Genomic DNA, 8050 nt, shown 5'->3' with positions numbered 1-8050 from the left:
AAATGGTTTATCGAGCAGAGACGGCGCAGCGCTGTCATCGCTATTAAACATTCATTTGTCTTGCTGGGGGAATTCGCTCCCTTCAAGACGGAGACGCTTTTGAGCCTGAAGCACTTTACAACTGGATTGAAAATAGAATCATCGGCTCAGCACTGTGGCCAAACTGTAAGCAGGAGGTCAGCAAACAACCAACGCCGTGCAAATTAGACGTGGAACTAATTAGTCACCTGCGGATTTCAGAGAGCCCCGTGACTGCTCTGTGTTGTATGGTTTTTGGAAACGTTTAGCTCGTGTTTTTTTTTTTTTTTCTCTAAACCTTTCATTTACCCACTGGCGGGTTGGTACGGCTAACAAGAACAAACTAAATTCTGACATTTGTTCCATGAAATTGCATTAATTTATTCCCAGCAGTCTCTTCTCTTCATTTTCTAGCATTTTGCTCAGCTATGCTACGTCCAGTCCATGTGGGTATTAGTTTTTTTGTAAAAATATTTTGGAGACAAATTCCGTAATTTCACATAGCCGCTGTCCCACTCTTTTAGGCCTCCGAAACTACCGATTCGGTGGCAGTCCGATTCACAGGAGGGGGAAAAAAAAAAAAAACAACAACATAGCATTGATGTGCAATTCGAAAGCGATTTATGTTTCCAAAGCGGTCGGGGAACGGCAGTCCCGCTTTCCTGCTTTGCTAATGCCGTCGCTTTTATGTTTGGGTACACGGGGATGCAAGTCTGAAGTGTCTGTCCGAGCTCCTGATCAAGGATTCGACGGTTATCTGCCGGGATCATGCGGTCAAAAGGACGGGATGATCGGGCTCAGTGGCTCTGGGACGATGTGCTCTGCCTCGCCATTGATTTTTTATCTCACTACTCTTACTTATGACACAGCAGAGATGAGGGATAAGGAGAGACCCATCTGATGAATCCGGAGATCTTGTCAGAGGGGACGGAGCGCTAAGTGGAGATTGTATAGTAACTGTCAGGAACTGAAATTTGGGGTCATTTTTCTGTCTTACCAAAGTGAAGACCAATCCAATCAAACACCGAGAACAAGAGATCCTAAAACCACAACTGCACGGAAAAATCTACAAACTAACCTTTAAATAAAGACGAGAAAGCTCTGATTTATAGTGATGGCAAGGCCGTTTGCCCGTAATGACTCCATTGTCGGCGCCGGGTCTCGACAGCGTGGAAAAAGAATCTGGCCTCAGCACGGTGCCCTGCGAAATGAATAGCCCCGTGATTCCACAAGCCCCACATGTGTCTAATAACCTCGACAGTCGGCGCGGGAAAAAAAAAAAAAAGATAAAATGGAACGGCGACGTTTCAGGGGGATGGGGGGGGGTCAGCGACCGCGGTTACACTTTGACAGGCGAGGAGAATGTAGGACAGAAAGAGGTCAGATTTGAAACCCGCCACGGTGGTGACGATAACGGGCGAAATGATGTCGTCGCAGCGAGCCTGCTGGGTATGACATTTCTTATGAGGACTGCTGATCAAGCTGCAGTGAGGAGACACCCTCGCCGAGTCCCACACAGAAATTATCATGATGTGCGAACGTTGAGACACGCTGTCACGTCGTCGAAAAGAGAACGCTAGAAACGTCGATCTGCCCGCGTTTCCAGAAACCGCAACATACTGACGGTCGCGTAGCAAGTTATCGATTTTGTCTTTGGATCACTGTACAGTTTACTTAAGTACAGGTATTTGTGTAAAAACAAACAAACAAAAAAAGATAGGTGCACTCACAACTGACAACGGGGCACTCTAAAGGAAGATGGATTTTTGGAGCGTAGGCATACCGTTGCGAGCCAGGTACCCGCTGACGCAAACGTTCTAGTTAAGTACTGTGAAGTATTCCCAAGAGCCGTAATTTAACGCGATGCCAAAGCAAAATTGTTTTCGTGCGGGTGATCTCGAGCGACGATTGGGAAGAAAACGTTTCGGAAGCGGTAAATGTTTACGGGTGAGGAATTCAAAAGCTCATCAAGGTAAATCGTCAGTGGAGAATCAACCCAGAGAGACCGAAACATACTTTCTATTGCATTTTAACACCTGCCAAGATTTAAAGATGAGCTTGTTGTAGTTGGATGGGGAGTGTATCGCGTGAATCGGTTCACGTTGACGAGGATCCGAGGTGTAGACGTTTGTGTGGATGAGGATCTGAGGTGTGAAAATCTGTTTTTCGGGGGGGGATCTTAGCCATCATATTTCATGATAAGGAACAGACCTGTATAAGTTCATGTTTATAAGGAAATGAGTGATAGAGGTTTATGTTGATGAGAATCCGATATATATTTTTTTACATTAATGAGGATCGGAGATCTTTAAGGTTTATTAGACAAGACAGGTTAGAGAGAGCAGACTTCATTCGTTTGGACACATTCAGAGGCGAGAGAGTGAGTATGTTGGTAGAAAGACGGCAAGGATGGCGCTACCAAGGAAGAGAGAGCGAGAGGAAGACCAAAGAAAAGTTTGATACACCCTGTGGCGACCCCGAATGGGGCAAGCCGAAAGAAAAAGAAGAAGAAGACGAGTCTGAGGGCTATGTTCCAGTTTTTGGGGGATCTGAGCTATTGCAGTTCAGGTTGATGAGGTATAGAAATGAGTGTGGAAGCAGAGTTGAGCTGTATACTGTAGTTTCACGTTGGTGAGGTTCTGAAGTATTTACTGTTCATACGGATCGGGATCTGAATAACAGAGGTTTATGCGGATCAGGATCCGAGCTACAGAAGTTCACATGCTATGTACTCCTTAAGCGTACGTTGACATTGATACGATGAACGCTGTTAATGAGGCTCTGAGGAGTAAATGTTCTCGGTAATTTGGAGCTTAGCTCGGCGTTGACCCCGGTGCCGCGCGTGTTGTCGTTAATGAAGATCCGAGCCGTTTTTGCCCGCGTGCAACGTCCGCGTTGTCCGCCGCTCCGGGGATGACTGACAAGGCCTCTGCGGATGTGGAATGAGGCGGAGACGACCCTGCAACTTTCAGGCTCAAATTGCGCTCGAGACAGGATATTGATTCACTGCGCGGAGATGGAAGGTTTTTTTATTATTTATTATTATTTATTATTTTTTTTTTTTTTGCTTGCTCGCTCTCTGCCCCATTCCGCGGAAATTTTTCACTGGACGTGACGCGAATGGTTGCCGCCGTAACCCCCTGTCGATGCCGAAACAGGACAAGAAATATCCACCGCCCCTCCACCCCCACCCCACCAATTTCCATGTAATTACAGCCTTTTCAACTGGGATTTGCATAACAGGTTGCACTCTTCAGGTTTACGAACAAATAAGCAGATAATCAATCACCGCACTCATCAATCACTCGCTTGATGTTCTAAATGTCACACCGCCGCCGGAAAGTCGTTATCCTGGACGTCGGAAACGCTCAATTCGCACCGCGTTGCCGGTCATCCCCTGGCCAGTCAATCACACATGTTGCTTTACTACCACCCGGCTTGTCTTTGCGCCCCCCGGAGAACACAACAGACTGACAGCGCGCGCCCACACGTGCGCGCCAGTGGGTGGATCGCTGCCTAATCGAGGCAGCTCGCCACACAACCGCCCCCGGCCACGAAAACAGACGACTGCAGCATAGCGCTGGTGCTCGGCAGCAGAGGCTATCAATGCTCTCTCAGGGGCGGCCTGGGAAAAAGATGCCCAGCAAGCCCGCCGTAGCGTGACTCGTCGCGGGGGTAGCATTTTCCAGCGGTGCAACTTGTGTCTAGAAAGCCTCTGCGAGCCCGCTTCTAGTTGGGGGGTGGGGGGGATCGCGGAAAGGCCACGCGAGGCAAATGGGATTGCCGAGAAGAAGCGAACGCAAAGCGCTTACATTTTTCACATCTTAATTACTTTTTTTTTTTTTTTTACGTGAAACTGAAGGGGGGGGGGCTTGACGTTGTGGTGTGGGCTCGAAAAGATTATCCTGAGCAAATTATCCTCTGAACTGGGGTTAAGAGTGGGTAAAGCCTGCGACCCCCACCCCCCACCCCCCTCGAGTCTGCTTGGAAAACAGTCAGGCCGACAATCACAAATGTTAAACCTGTTCTCGATCTCAAGTTGCAAATCCGAGGCAAACCCAATTGCGAAAGTTTCCCTTGAGGACTCTTGCGCATTTACAAACTAGTCCATGAGGGTGCTGAGTCGCATCGCACCGAGACAGCAAATCGGAAGCCAGCTTTCTCGAACCCGCCTTTATGTGCAGATGCGCAGTGACGGGTCGAACTGAACCACCCACGTGATGGGCGTATTGGCCACACCCGAATCAAACGAAGAGATGGATGGCGTCTTTTTTGGGGGTGTGCGGGGCACGCTGTCGCGATCAACCATAACTGCCTCGACTGGTAGATCGCGACCGACGCGTTGGGATCACCTGCTCAACACCCTCAACAATTGGGCCAAATTGAATAATCGCATTGCTTTGCAATCAAAGCCAGCAAAGGCCCAAATCCTCTGTCTTGACCACACACGCAAAGATTTGCTATCGTAGGTATTGAATGGGTTCAACATTTACGCCTGTTTCCCGCAAATGACTCTTAACACACCTCACACCACAGGATTGTCATTCATGATCATCTTTTAGAAACTCCCAACGCTATAGCCTTTGTCGACTTGGATCGTAAGAGGGGAAGAGGCTCAAATTTGGCCCGATTATCAGCTTGTGCTCACACCACACCACAGGATAATCACTTAGGATCATCTCTTTGAGACCGATAATTAGATCTTTGCCAGCTTTCAGTCACATTATCAGTATGCGGGGATCTCGCTGAAAACGCCACACCACAGGGTATTTGCTGAGGATAATCTTTTAAAGATCTTAACTGAATTTGATCGCAAGGAAGAGGAAATGCTCAAATTTGCCTCGATTAGCAATATGTGTGATAATCCCTTCAATCATCACGAGCCGCAAGGTGGCCGCAACATGGCTCCGGCAAGGCAGTTCATGAAAGTGACCCAACGTGGATGCGGCGCGGTCCGCCCCGCCGACACTTCTGCGTTCTGCTGTGACGCTTCCCCCGGACGCGATAACTCTCGGGTGACAGCCGCGACGCCATGGCAACAGCTGAAAACGTCACATTAAGGGGGCGCGCGAGGGGGAAGTGAGATGCAATCAGGGGAAGGGCGGGGGGCTCATTTTCGAGATCACCTAATGACATTTATAACAAAGAATCCCCAGAGGAGCGAGCACCCGGACAATTTAGTCACGGATAACAAATGAGGTTCTGGTTTAAGGCCCAGGAACGTTGTCGGGATGCTTTTACTTGCTAATGGTGAGGGACGGCCAATTTCTGATCCTTTGCCGGCCAGGCCCGCAGGTATCGTTTTGATCGCCCTCGGCACCATCGCCGAAAAACAACAACAACTAATTAAGCGACCGAGCGGACCGTAACAGATTACCGTGTAAACTTGTAAATCGTCGGCACGTTTGCCAAAGAAAGAATCTCTAAAAGAAATTGATGTATCCGGGCAAAAATGTTGACTTGTAGCCATTCTGGGTCTTGGCGCCCCCGACCCGTCGTAGAATGCCATTGACGACCGCTTACGTCATTCTCCGTGAAATACAATGTAGCCTAATAGCATGCAAATGACAAAAAAGGCAATAACTTTTGGCAGGAATTTGGAAATAAATGCTGAGATTATTTGGAATGCTAATGTCCGGGTCTTCGCGTGTACCGCTCGTGTCATATCTTTGCTACTAATCCGAAAGTGGCCTGACGTCAAACAAATGTGAAAAATGCCCCATAACAGTTTTTTTTTCGGTGGTACAGTCTTTCTAGAAAAGAAAGTAATTAATAAATGACTTTACTAAAAAAAAATAATTATTATTATTAGATCTTCAGTGGCGGCATGGTTGAGGAGCTGGTGAAGCGTTGGCCTCACAGTTCTGAGGTTCCGGGTGCAATCCCGGACCCTCCTGTGATGAGTTTGCATGTTCTCCTGGTGCCTGTGTGGGTTTTCTCCGGGCACTCCGGTTTCCTCCCACATCCCAAAAACATGCAACATTAATTGGACACTCTAAATTGCCCCAAGGTGGGATTGCGAGTGCAACTGTTTGTCTACACGTGCCCTGCGATTGGCTGGCAACCAGTTCAAGGTGTACCCCGTCTCCTGCCCCTTGACAGCTGGTATAGGCTCCAGCACTCCCCGCAACCCTCGTGAGGATAAGCGGCGAAGAAAATGGATGGATAAATCTTCCATGATTATGTGTTTTGCTGCCTTCAGGTGTTTTTGTCATAATTATACCTGCTCTCCCCCAGGTTACAACTATTACAATATTGTCACTTTAATCTCATAATATGTCGAGCCTAACTACTAAAAACTTTGTTTTTTTGTTTGTTTTATTTTAACCTCAAAATTTTTTGACTAAGTGCTGATGAACCCGCGATAAATATTTGTGGGATGGTCCCCAGGCCAATGAAGGAAAAAGTAAAAGAAAAAATGTTTTTATTTAAAAACGGGTGAACCAGCAGGTGGTATGCGGGGGTCCACTTGTACTTCGACATCCTCGAGTGTACCGCTGATGCACTTTCATGATATTTTGGGATTTCTGTGGCACGCTGCAATGCCACACCGTATTCCCCCCCCCCCCCCCCCATCTGGTGCAATTTCCGAGGCATCCGCAATTTCTCCCGCCTCGACTGGACGTCGAGGTATCAACCCCCGCGCGTGCACGTCCCACTAAGCAGACCCCGGCGCATCACGAGAAGTGCTGTTCATCAGCATTTACGAGCCTCCCCTGCCATTTTCGCGAGCGTTTCCCTTCGCATCCGAGCGGCGAAGCGAGACGCCCGGGTAGGCTGGACGAGGGACAAAAAAAAAAAAAAAAAAAACGGCCGCGCAGCCCTCCTCAAATTTTCCGACGTCTGGCAGTCTGGCATAGGCAAGAGACGAAACTTAAGCACTCATCTGCATTCCGCCGCCGCCGCCGCTCTCCTGCGATCGCACCCCTGATGCGAGGGGAGTTGGGGGGGGGGGGGGGGGGCTTATGACCTGGGATTTTCTCTCAGAGAAACCTTGAATCGCACTCCGGAATATCAATGCGGGATACGCGTTCTCGTTCGCCCGTTTAATTCCTGGCAGGAGGATTTTATGTATAGAAGGAGTGAAAAGGAAAATAAGTTCAATCCCTTCCCACGTTGCCGCGCAGACAAAAGGCTCGAACGGTTCGGCTTTGTTACCTTTTGCGGCGGAATGAGGACGAGCTCAAGTGAAAGTGAACACGACGCGCCGTTAAATATTTTTCCTTGGTTTACCTTAAAAAAAAAACAAAAAACAAAGGAATGCCTTGAGATACAGGTTTAATACCTTCTGCGACAAAGTTTACAACTCAAAACACACACAAAATCATCTTTCCCTATTGAAATTAATCAAAATAGTGAGATGCTGCAACATTAGGGATTTTTCTGTAGAGAATAAGGAATACATGCCCCTGAGAATTGTAATATTATCTGTCTACGTGTGTTGCGCCACCACTTGTGTTCCAGAACTCATACGAGAGAACGCAGCAAGCATTTCATGTGGAGGTAACAAAATTTAATGATCAATTTGAGGTTCATAAAGGAGTTGTAATCCCTAAATTTGAGCGTCGTATGCGTGAAGTCCCTTCAGTTAACGCTAACAGCAACGCAAAAATCAAAAATCATCAAAACACAATCGCCATTGCACGTCTTTCAGAGGCAAGAACTGACAAGTAAAAAAAGATGGAGAATCTTTCCTCGCATTGGCGGGACACCAAGGTGAGGCGCACATCCTCCTCCTATGCGTCAGACAACGGGCGCCGGTGCCCGCCAGCCACAAATGTGGGTCGGTGAAAATGAAGTGTGGTCAAGCACTCACCTGTCGGAATGTGGAACATTTGAGAGGATGAAGGGGAGTGGGGGGGGGGGTGGAAACAACCACAAAAACGAGGCGAGGTGTACCCGCGTGCCGCTTCAAAGGACTCCCGCAGGAAATAATAAACCACGTGATGACTCACGTTTGACATGAGGCAAGGAGACACTGTGCTTAATTTATGTAAAAATATGATGAAGCGTGTTGATTACTGTGTTTCAG

The sequence above is a fragment of the Syngnathoides biaculeatus genome, chromosome 23 (genome assembly GCF_019802595.1).
Source record: "Syngnathoides biaculeatus isolate LvHL_M chromosome 23, ASM1980259v1, whole genome shotgun sequence".
Classification (NCBI taxonomy): Eukaryota; Metazoa; Chordata; class Actinopteri; order Syngnathiformes; family Syngnathidae; genus Syngnathoides; species Syngnathoides biaculeatus.
Note: the sequence above shows the minus strand (reverse complement) of the source record.